At 44.5% G+C, this 12162-nt stretch overlaps 1 protein-coding gene across 4 annotated transcripts in view; it reads right to left on the bottom strand.

Annotated features, from left to right (window-relative positions):
• APBA1 (amyloid beta precursor protein binding family A member 1) overlaps positions 1-12162 on the bottom strand; it is a 413377-nt gene that overhangs the window by 217155 nt on the left and 184060 nt on the right. For 3 of the 4 annotated variants that reach the window (XM_085633001.1, XM_085633007.1, XM_085633010.1), the window contains exon 3: positions 158-280. The gene's annotated coding sequence lies outside the window, so the exon portion shown is untranslated. Of the gene's footprint in view, positions 1-157; positions 287-12162 lie in introns of those variants that run through there. The other variant, XM_085633005.1, reaches the window with a different exon arrangement.

The raw sequence follows: 12162 nt of genomic DNA on the forward strand, positions 1-12162 counted from the left end.
CAGACATATTGCATTGATACTAATGTGGCAAAACTAACCTACTCAAGCAGTACACAACCTTACCCTGACTTTTGAACACGGTTTGTAATCATTTGCTCATATATATGCTCTAAGCTTTCCCTCAGGACAAAGTGATCCAGCAACCATGCAACCTTACCTTCTCACATCTCACTGAGCACGGCAAAACTGCTTGCCTCATTTTCCACGTCTCCTTTGGGTCCTCTAAAGCTCCAATGAGTACAGGCAGCTTGGAACCAGCCTGATTGTCAATATGGTGATCCTGCCAATAGAGGAGAATAGCATGGGCGATAAACCACAAAATGCAAAAAACATATTTTTAAAAGTCAATAACTATCCATAATAGGTTAGCATTGCTATTTTTTTAATCAGAGTCACAGAACATAAAATTAACAGAATCACAGGATATTATAAGGACAGTGAACACTGCCAGTGTACCATTTTTCATTTACATTGAAATTCAAAGGGTTAAAAATGCACAATACAAGGATAATTGCTTCCTTCCGCAGAGAGTACGTGAATATGGAACTGACACTGTAACAACTTGCTCCCGGGGAGGTCAAGGAGCTCCTAAGTGTATAGCTAACATGATGTGGAAACTAAACAAACTATAGAAACAAACAAGAAAATAAAAATAGGAAGTTAGGTCATACAGAAAAAGGCAAATAGCTACCCCTGAAAAATCAAGGAAAGGAATCAGATGGCCATGAAGTGCTCGCAAGGACATGGTGCAGGCCTTCCATGATCGCAGCCTGTTCGCATCAGGAATTATGGCTAGATTTCCACTGCCCTAAAAGGCATCTTCCCTCTTTATGGTGCGATCCACAAAGCTTTTTCTGTGAGTAGATGTGCTTTACAGAAAACCTAGGCGAAACACAAGCACAAATTTCCAGGAGTAAGAAATGGTATCTTATAGATACAACCCACAAAACTCTTTTTCCTTGGGTTAGCATATCTTACTCCTAGAAATACAGGAGTAAGTCCTACCTATGTCTGGAGCAAATAAACACCTAAGGATATTGATAGCACTGATCCCCAGTGAGCACGTGATATGGGTCAGACTTCCATTCAAAAGGCCAACTTTCCAATCAAAGAGACAACTAAGGCTGGAGGGTTGCCATTCACCACTACCCTGGGCACGTAGACGTTGGTCAGTATGATCCTCATACCTGTGGATTAGCGGTCAAGGCCCTGCACAAAGGTGCTGGTGGAGACCTGAGTCTTTGTGCGAAACAACACAATTATCACAGCTGCAACAAAAATGTGAATACCCATCCAGAGTTACATTTCTTTGTAACAACACATTAACAATATCTCAAAATATAAAAACGTAGGCATGGTATAAAGAAGGTCAACTAGTGAAAGCATGCAAAGCAAAATTCCCCACCAATGCTGTAATAAACTAGGATCTCTGGCTCTAAGCACTGTCTTCGATGACTAGAGGATCATGAACACCAGAACACTCCAGAAAATTAAAAAACAAAAGCAACACAATGCAGTTACAATAAATTAATGGATGGTCACAGAGTGTTCATAAACTTTGAATGTTCACAAACACCGTCTTGTGAGACAGAGGCTCAAAGTCATCTTATGAAGTCCTAGTTACTTTCCACTGAGATCACAAACATTTAGCATTTGCCATGCTAGTGATTATGAATATGTAATATTGTAATAAAACAAAGAAAGTAGTGTTTCAAAATGCATAAAAGCAGTATAGTAACTTGCAAGGAAAATAGAAAGTGTTTTGTAGTCCAGGAAAGTGAATGAAAGTATCCAGAAAGGTCATCTTACCTTCCAGTTTAGGATTAGTTGTCAGTCCCTAAAAATGTTGCTAGCTCAAGATACGGGGGTTCTAGCAACTCTCAGTCTGCAGCTTTACACTCCTGTGTAAATGACCTAGGTGGTGAAGGGGGCAGGCTGCTGTGTGGTGCACAGAGACAATGGGGTCTGAAGCTATAGGATAAAAGAACACATATTGTGACCAATCAATGGCCTTCTCGGTCCAGCTAGCACACATGCCAATCTCAGTACACATATGTAAGGGATAAAAAACAGTAAAAGATGGTGAAGGAAGGGGGTGTGCTCACCAATAACAGCTACCACTCAGCTCACTTATACTAGATGGTGTTGGTCTCTTGAGAAGCCCTCTTCTGGAATCTGGCGGGGGAGAAGAGGGGTACTGGGCAGTCTGTCTAAGGAGATGGACATTTTGGGCCGTCTGGGGCTTCCGTGCAGGCAAGTCAGTCTGTCAGCAGCAGAATAGACAAGTAGACTTTCAGCATGACACCGTTAAAATCTGTAGAGCTCAGCTCCATATTCTAGTAACATCACAGCAAGGGCCAAGCAGGTCTGTTTAATGTCAACGAGATTTTCCTACAGCTGGAGTACAGTCTTGGCTTATCCCTGCTAAGTGGTCGAAGAGTTGCAATAGTAAATCCAGCCCATGGTATAACAGTAAGCTTGCTACTATTCGGAACGCATGCAAAAGGTTGGAACGGGCATGGAGACGGGATCACGACCCGGTCCTGAAGGGGCATTATCAGGCAGCCATCAAGAGCTATCACAGGGCCATCCAGAAGGAAAGGGCGGCCTACTTTGCTGACGACATCAGTAGTAGCAGCAATCCCGCTAAAGTATTTTTTCAATACCCAAAGATCTTAAAGCGGCAGGGTCACCTACAGTGACTTTGATTTCGTATGATCAGCAATGTGAGGATCTTGCCGCCTTCTTCATCAAGAAGGTGGAGAACATCTTTAGGACCTTCCCCCTCACCTCCATTAGTTCAGGTCCCGATCATAGACCCCTCTCCACCTCCACACTCGCTGTCTTTACAGGCCATCGCGCCCACAGAGCACACTCCTGTGGCTCTTTTTCTGATTCAACAATTGATGGTGAGTCTCTGCTTCCTGCTACGCGCTTTTAGTCATGCGGGTCCCTTCACTTACTCAATTTAATTATTTCCCTTCCTTCCTGCCTAAGCATTACACTAAATTCCTAACTTTACATCGCGACCTCTACCTCCGCCACTCCCATTGAGGACATTCCCGCTACCCATACTCACGACGTATAAATCCACGGTAAGCTCCCGCACATTCACATTGCATGCGTGCATGCAGCTGCAGGTTTCTTAACGCATTACCTATCACCTGACTTCGGCATGATTCATCGCTACTTGACCGTGTCCCCTCCATTCTCATGCGTAACTCATGCGACAACGGACTTTGTTTTCCATTCCTGCTATTAAGTCACTCTTTCCCTCTCTTAAATCTCTAAATTTGGGGCCAGTAATTAGAAAAAAGCTACCGAGGTCTCATAATAGTGTTGAACCAATATTGTTTTCACTAAGTCACTGCGCCGTTTTTTGTAAATATGCACGTTGTCACAATACCTACTTGTTGACGCAGCACTTGTTGAAAAGTCTTTTTTGTCACTTTATTGCGCCATCTTTCAATGCTGAACTCCGTGTTATTTGGCCTAATCTTGCAGGTTGTTCCAACTGAATGTTAGTCTCTAGAGGTGCTATTTTTACTGAATGACATACAAACTAAACTAGGTTACGTTGTCAAGATATATCCTCCTAATTCCAATCTTCTTGTTTTTCTCCCTATAATCCCTTCTTTCTCCCAAACTGTTTTGTTCATATAGTAATTTAAGGCACCTATAATTCAGGCATGCTTATTTATTGTCCTGAAGATGATCCACACATTTGTCCCCTGGATCGAAACGCCGTCTACACCCTAAAACACCTCATACATACACTATGATGTTACTATTTGTCATGTATTGGTGTTCCTTGTGATCTGTTTACCTATAACTGTGAATTTTTCTCCTGAGAACAAACCGTGAGCGTTGCCTGAGCCTTGCTTAAATGTTTCCCAGACTGTATGTTTTGTATGTTTCTACGTTTCTGTAGTGGAATGCAGGCTTGTGTCCCACTCTCAGTATATTGTCTTGTACATATCTCCAAGAATTGCTGAAAAATTAAACATTGAACCTCTGTCCGGCGGGACACGTTTAACTAATACAGCACTGACTGGGTCTGTATTTATCAGTTTTGTTCACCCTTTCCTAGGGACCATTGTTGCTTAGAATAACTGATTCCCAAGGTCCTAGGCAGACTTTATTTGGGTCCCCCTTGTTGTTTAAAAAGACGACATCAGTAGTAGCAGCAATCCCGCTAAAAGTATTTTTTCAATACCCATAGATCTTAAAGCGGCAGGGCCACCTAAAGTACCTTTGATTTCGTATGATCAGCAATGTGAGGATCTTGCCGCCTTCTTCATCAAGAAGGTGGAGAACATCTATAGGACCTTCCCCCTCACCTCGATTGGTTCAGGTCCCATTCATAGACCCCTCTCCACCTCCACACTCGCTGTCTTCCCTTCAATCACCCATGATGAGTTGCGTACGTTATGTAGCAGGGTTGAATCAGGTTCTCCTGCAGATCCTCTTAAGCCTGAGCAATTTCTGAAATCTCTGCCTTTGCTCCTTACACCTCTGTGTCAGCTGATCAATATGTCCCTGTCCATGGCGACTGTCCCTAGGGCTTGGAAACAAGCCATGGTGGTCCCTCTGTTAAAGAAACCTACATTGGACACCGCCAAACTGCAGAACTTTCGCCCCATCTCTCTCCTGCCGTGGGTGTCCAAGATCGCTGAGGCTTACATCAACTTCATTCTGAAAGGATTCCTGCAATACAACAGCACGCTTGACTCCTCTCAGAATGGTTTCCGCCCGGGTCACAGCACGAAGTCTGCTCTCCTAGCTGTGACCGAACACCTGAGGGAGGCCTTAGATGCCGGATGCACTTCGGCACTGATTTTATTAGATCTCAGCGCCACGTTCGATATCGCATCAGATCCTGCTGCAACAGTTCGTGGAGGCTGGCATCGAGGGCCCGGCCTAGTGATGGTTCGCCTCTTTTCTTTCTGAGAGAACCTTCCGGGTGGTGGCCCCCCTTTTGCCTCCCTGATACATACTATCAAACAAGGGTTCCACAAGGCTCAGCATTGAGCCCTACGCTATTCAACCTGTATGTCCAACCATTAGCAGCAGTGGCCAGGAGCAGAGGAATAACTGTAGTATCATATGCTGATGATACTCAGTTGGTAGTAGCACTCTCTGATGACTCCACGCAGGATGCTAGGAGCGATCTTGCAGCTGTAGCAGAGTGGATGACTGCCAACTGCCTCCAGCTTAACGTCAGCAAATCTGAGATTCTGCTGGTAAGGAGAGACACTGAGCTGTGGAGTGAGCGCTGGTGGCCTGCGACCTTGGGATGCGCACCCGCCCCCGAACAGGTGGTTAAAATCTGTGTGCATGGGTTGACTCGGCCCAAGTTGCGGGGACCTGTTTTGGACTCCTGCGAGGGCTCAAATAGCTGCTGTTTTTTTTTACCCCTCTATTCGTCAAGTCATCATCCAGGCCTCCATCATGTCTAGGCTGGATTATGCCAGTTCACTCTACCTGGGGGTTAACAAGGCTGAAATTCTACGTCTGCAGAGGGTCCAAAATGCGGCAGCTAGAACTCTCCTTGGCCTTCCTAGAACTTGTTCTACGACTAACGCCATCCGCCGACTACATTGGCTGCCGGTAGCGAGGCGTGTCGAGTTTAAGTCCCTCTGCATTGCCTATAAAATTATGAATCTCACTTCCCCAGGTATCCTGGCAAACCAGCTTTCACTCTATACACCCACTTGCCAACTAGGATCTATGGGTCAGCGTTTGGCGGTTGTTCCTCGGGTGAGGAAGGTGCATGCAGGAGGACGCTCCTTCGGCACCCTGGATGCAAAACTTTGGAAATGCCTTCCTGTGCATATCCGTAGCATCGAGAACTACCTGGCATTCCGCAAGGCCATTAAAACACACCTTTTCCCTTTGCTTTAGGCCCTGCCTTCTGTCAGTAGCCTTCCAACTCCTGCTTGTTAGCGTTGGGACGCCCCTTTGCTGGGGCAGCTGTGCGCTATACAAAACTCATAAAATAACATAACATATGTCCTATTCTGAGCAGCTGTGTGGCAGCCCACTGCTAATCATCAGTGCATCCTTTGCAGAAAAACCAACCAGGCTGGGGCAGAGTTTCTCTCCTAAGACAGCCTTCTGGGAAGGGCACTCATTCTCTTGCCACAATGGACTGCGCTAGCCACCCCCTACATGCTCTGGCTATGAATAACTTCTGGGGACTGCTCTCTGGTGAAAAATGTTGCGTTTACCCCACAGAAACATTCTGGAAATGAAGGAAGCATGGAGGAAGAATAAGTGGAGGATGGGCCGTTCTTGATGCTCTCTATGGAGTGCAGCCATTTTTCGTCCTGCAAACACCTTTCATGCACTTAGTACAATGTTCACAAACTACCTTCAGTGGCGACATGGTCCAATGTGCAATGTTCACGATCATTATTGCAAAACCTATGCACATAATGTTTGTAAACACTCCCACGTAATAAAAAAGATTCACCAAAAGGGGACCCAATGAAGCACATCCTGGGTGCAGCTACTGCACTCTAATATACTGCAAAGCTGTCAGCAGCAAGGCCTCTGTAAAAGGTATTTAGGGAGTCTACCTGCTTGAAACTACTTGGGACAGAACCATAGGTCTCCTCAATCTCAGGCACACAACGGGTGTAACTTATAAGTGTCAACTCTTAGGTGTGAGGGATTCCTGAGAATCAGGCGTCCCAAAAATACTTTAAAAAAAAAAAAACTCTGTGAAACTTTAGGACAAATGAAAAGAAATAGCAGGGGGTAGGCAGTATTGCTGCACAGATGGTTGGGTTCTCAGTCTTACACTAGCCAAGCCCTGGCCCTATCCAGAATTGACTAACAACAAACACTCTGTGCAAAAATCAGACAAAGCAACACGATCAGTGGATAATCTAAGGTTGGAGTAGCCATTATCGCTCCCTCATAAAACTCTTCAGCTATCCCCCACTCTATTAGTTCACATAGAAAGTTTAAATACCATCGCATGACGCTCAATTTACTCAACACTCGAATGATTAGGCTTAGATAGCCTTCAGAATGCTTACACATGGAAGGTGCACTTTTTAGTGGGGCGTATCTAGGGTGTTCTTACTTCTGACAATTGACTTCTACAAATATCCAAAGATTAAGCTTATGACGTGTCTTAGCAACGCGTGGATTTTTAATGGCATTGCTCATGTACACCAGGAGTCCATGCATTCGATTTGTGGTGCAGGGGGTTCTCTCTCTGAACAGTGACACTCCCCTTCCTTCACCTCAACATTGTTTGCAGGACAATCTGAACATACTGTCTGGACTTTGTTCACTCTAAAACTTCTGCAGTTCAATGTCCCTTGAAGGGAACAGCCTGAAAATGAAGGAGGTCATCCAAAACCCGGCGGTAGATATTTCAAGCTGTCCATGCGTGAATGGCATTTCCACAGTATGGCCGCCCAGGGGGAACGCGGTCCCTCTGAGGTATTACAGCGCGAGAGCGGCGATCAATGCAGGCTCCAGGCCTGCGAATGAAAAGCAGAAAGCAATTTAGCTCCATATATTCTCAAGGCTCTAGACAGTAAAGGCTCAATTTTTACGCGGTGCAGATTGCTTTCTGCCTGCCGCTGTCCTCTGATAGATGGCCTTGGGCTTCAAGGGGTGAAGCATGGTAGGTCACTGCACATCAATCGGTGTGCATTTATGGAACTCCCGGTGTAATCAGAGGTCCCTGGACATTTTAATCTATTAAAAAAATACTCACTAAGGCAGTACACATATCTCAAAGAACTGGTCCGTAAAACTTGCCACAAAGGCATAAAAGCGTATCTGTATATTGCCTATAATGAAAATGACGTTATTTCATGATTTTTGTTAATGTTAGGCAAACACAGATTACAAGCAAGGAAATGCCAGTGCACTGGAGCTATGGCCCAAAAGAACAAGCAGCTCCCTTCAATCTACCTCTGACACAACTGAGGGTGAAGCTGGGCAAGTGCTTGGATTTTACAGCGAATTTTGTCAACTGTGCACGGTGACAAAATTACTAAGCAGTGTCCATGAAAAGAAGAATGGTCCCTAAAACCGTCTGATGATACTGATGAACAAATAAAGGAGAGCCCTGTAGAGCGGTGGAAAGCATTTTACCTGTGACATTGTAAGAACAGCATCTAAAACCTAAATGCCACATCAAAATAAACTCACAATCGATTTCCAGCAAGTGTAATGATAAAACACGTGTGTTGATAACCTGAAGCATGATGGGTAGAGAAAGGAGGGCTCCGTTCACGCGGGTCACGTTTTGACCCGAGTGCGGCACCCGTAAGGCTGCAGGACGGTTTAGGATTGGCCGAGTTACTGGAGAGCGACAATTGAAACCCACTAGAAACTGGTCAGAAATACTCCGAAATGGAATGCATTCGCTTGAGCCAGGGTGGAGGGTCTTGCCTGTGTTTGGGATCCTGAGCCTGCAGCTAACAATTCTGCACTTAAATGAGTGGCCGGAGCTGCAAGACGTGTGACAGAGAGGAGGCTTGAAACAAGCACTCGGTGGAGGGATGAGGGTCGGGTCAGTCCTGCTTTAGGATATGTTACCATGTTTTTTAGGATATGTTACCATGTTTTTTAGGATATGTTACCATGTTTTATACATTTAATAATTTTGTCTCTGAATTTTATTTCCGTGTATGAAATGCACTGTTGTTTTTCATTATCCTATGTATTGTCATTTTTAATTCTCTTAATAAACTTACTTTTGAACTTAAAAAGGGGTCAGTCCAGCAAAGAAGCAGTGTGTGTGGTTCAACTACAAACATTGAAACCACACTGGTGGTGGGGCGGGGGACACACAGCTGCAGAAACCACTAGATAATAAAGCCAATAGGATATTGCAACGGGAAAAGGAATGCCATGTCCTAAAATCCGGATATTGCAACGGTTCACATCCAGAACTTTGTGAGTAAAGACAGTACCTTTTTCAAGGAGTTCAAAGACGAGGAGAGAATGTAGACAGGGTGGAAGATGGAACAGTCTCTGCCGTTACAGTATCCCAACGGTCTGGAACGAGATCAAGGCGGACGCGGTTGGCTTGATGGCGTCGTTATCATGCTGAACAAAGTCTCCTTTTAGCTTGTGTTCAAACAGGATGAGCAGGAGTCAGGGGCCGTGGGTGCATTCTACTGATTAGTGTGGGGGGAAGTGCATGTCAGCCAACAGTGGTCTGTTTTATAAGAGATATTACATTAATTAAGAGGATATTCAGTCTCTCTAACAGTTCTTTTGAGTAAATCGTTTATGTACGTGGGCTGGCTGGAGTGAAGCACTCAAATTATCAAAGGTCTCCCTCAGTCTATATTTCACCTATTCGATAGTCTCTTTATAGGAACGTCTCTGTGTATTACACTTAAGCTTCATTAATTCAGTATATGAATTTAAAATATAATTTCTTTCTCTCCTAGTGTTTTTACCATTGAAATTAAAGTCTGTGGTTGATCTGCTGAAGGTGGAGAAAAGAGCAAACGTCCTTAATACAACAACCACACCAGAAAGGGATTCACTACAGACAGAATATCCTCTTTTCTCGTTTTGCAGGTTACGGAATGAATAAGACCTTCCACCAGTGTTACCCATGAAAAATTGAAAAAAGTACCAGCCGGCTTTAGAAGCAGCAGATAGAAGTTATTTATTCTTACAAGAAATCAAATCATGAGAACAGCAGCAAGTGCTAAAGTAACCGACCGGTGGCAAACTAGACCCATCAGCCCAGATACATCAAGCCCATTGACTTTTGGCTGACTACATCAGAACAACTGAACAGTCTGAACGTTTGAATGGAGATGAACTACATATTAGACCTTGGCAAGTGTCCATGAGACTGCTGACGGCTGAAGTCATGGCCTCAGCCGACCTGGAGGAGGGCCGTCTGCCCTACTTAGAATGCCCTGCCTACTTGGCAGGGATCTCTGCGCTTCGAATGAAGCCACCAAGGTGGCAGCTACCTTCCCAGCACTGGAGATTCCCTGACAGACGATATTGGTTAAGTGTTCGCTCTGAAAACATTTTTGTTTACATAAAATAAAGTGCCTAAGCATGAGTCTGCTTTCTCTAAATGAAAAATAGACGGTAACGACGTGCAAGTTGTTTTCTGATTGAGCAGAGGGGCATACTGTATTTTTCCTGCCTGTGTGCGCCATGCACTATGCATTGCATGGCACACATAGGCAGAGAAACTGAGAGAAAATGGAAACAGCTTTACAGCGCAGCAATTACCATGCAGATTTTACCACACATGCATTTTTGGGTATTTTACCACACATACCATTACCATGCATGGTAAGTCAATTTAAGGTAAGTATATATGTGTGTGTGTATCTAGATGGAGAGACAGACACATTTAAGGGTTTAGGGGTGGGTAGGGGTATAGGATAGTAAGAGTATATTTAGGGTTTGAGGCAGAGTAAGGGTATTGGGTGCAAAGGGTATTTTTAGGGTTTAGGGAAGGATGAGGGTATTGGGTTTTAAGAGTGTTTTTAGGGTTTAGGGGTGGGTAAGAGTATTGGGTTTTAAGGGTGTTTTTAGGATTCAGGAGTGGATAAGGGCATTGGGTGGAAAGGGTATTTTTAGGGTTTAGGGGTGAGTAACTGTATTGGGTTGTAAGGATGTATTCAGGGTTTTGGGGTTGGTAAGGATATTGGTGGCAAAGGGTTTTTCAGGGATTAGGGGTGGGTGAGGTAATTTGGTTGTAAAAGTATTTTTAGGGTTTAGGGGTGGGTAACGGTATTGGGTTTTAAGGATGTTTTAAGGGTTTAGTGCTTGGTAGGGGTTTAGGGTGCTAAGGGTATTTTTTGGGTTTAGTAGTGGTACGGGCATAGGGTGGTAAGGGTATTTAATAAAGGGGGGTGTTTGGAGTGGATTTCTCAATAAAAATAAGATACATTTATTGAAAGAAATGTGGGGGGGGTGGTTTGGAAGGTCTCCCACCCCCCCCCCCAAAAAAAGATAAAAAGAAACAATTAATATATATCTATATAAAGTAATGGCATGAGTGGTAAAAGCAGGCATAGTAACATCGTACAGCCGGTAAAACTAATCGAGCCATTAATAGGGTCAGGTAAATGCTACTAAGAACCAGAGCTCCTGTAGGAGGCCGACCGATGGGTCAGGGGTTACACTCAGTGGACACTCAGAGGATGGTAACCCAGCAGTTTCCACCACCTATAAAGGGGCGGGGAACAGCAGACTTGGCAGACCATTGGTTTATGGCATTCCTCAGACTCCCCCACACCCTTAATGAGGCCATCTGGGCAGAGTACTGGTTCCACGAATTCAAAGATATTAGAAAGATCTATGCCGAAAGAAGGACTTCATGTCCAGGATGTAGAAATGTTAAGTTAATCTTTATGACTCAGATCTGAAAATGAGGATTGTAAAAATAACACTATGGGGGTTACTTCGAATAAGGTATTTGTTCCTCCCAACAACTCCCCTCCCCACCATTCCTTGTCTTTCTTGAGGTTTTGTATTCCCTCCCTTTATTGAGTGCTCTACCCTGGCCATTAATGTGGATATTACTCAGTGGTTAATTTGTACAAAATACGTGCCGGGGCTCTCGTCAGGAGGCAGCTTCCACCAGCCCATTTCTCCCATTAGCGCCACTTAAATTAGAACCAACTACTAACAATGAACCACTACAAGTGTGGAGAGGATGTGGCGTAATGGCCAGAGCTTCCGACTTCGCGCAGGGGACCCAGCTTCGAGTCTTGGCATCGCTCAACATCTTGTGATTCTGGGCGAATCACTCAATCGCTCTATGTCTACCAAAATGAAACGTGTCCTTAACTGGTGCTCAAGTGCCGGTGTTGATTAAGTGCCGGTGCTGAGCACTGGAAACCACCAGCTCAAATTAAGCACTTAAATTACGAATATCTGGGTAGGGCTGGGACTAAAAGTAGGCCCAGGCACAAAAATAAAAGATGCCCACATTAGGGAAGCATATCGTTTTAAAAAAATTGGGAAAAGTATGAAAATCAGCAGTAAAAAGTGGCCCACTTGGCTGTTAAACTGGCGCAAAACACCAACAACAAAAAAAACGGCCCACATCCTGATCTGTGAGACCAGCCCACCAGGCATTGCCTGATTACCCTATAGGGCAGTCCGACCCAGCTCAATACAGAAGCATTCTATCATGTG

The sequence above is a fragment of the Triturus cristatus genome, chromosome 2_1 (genome assembly GCF_964204655.1).
Source record: "Triturus cristatus chromosome 2_1, aTriCri1.1, whole genome shotgun sequence".
In the NCBI taxonomy this organism is placed as follows: domain Eukaryota; kingdom Metazoa; phylum Chordata; class Amphibia; order Caudata; family Salamandridae; genus Triturus; species Triturus cristatus.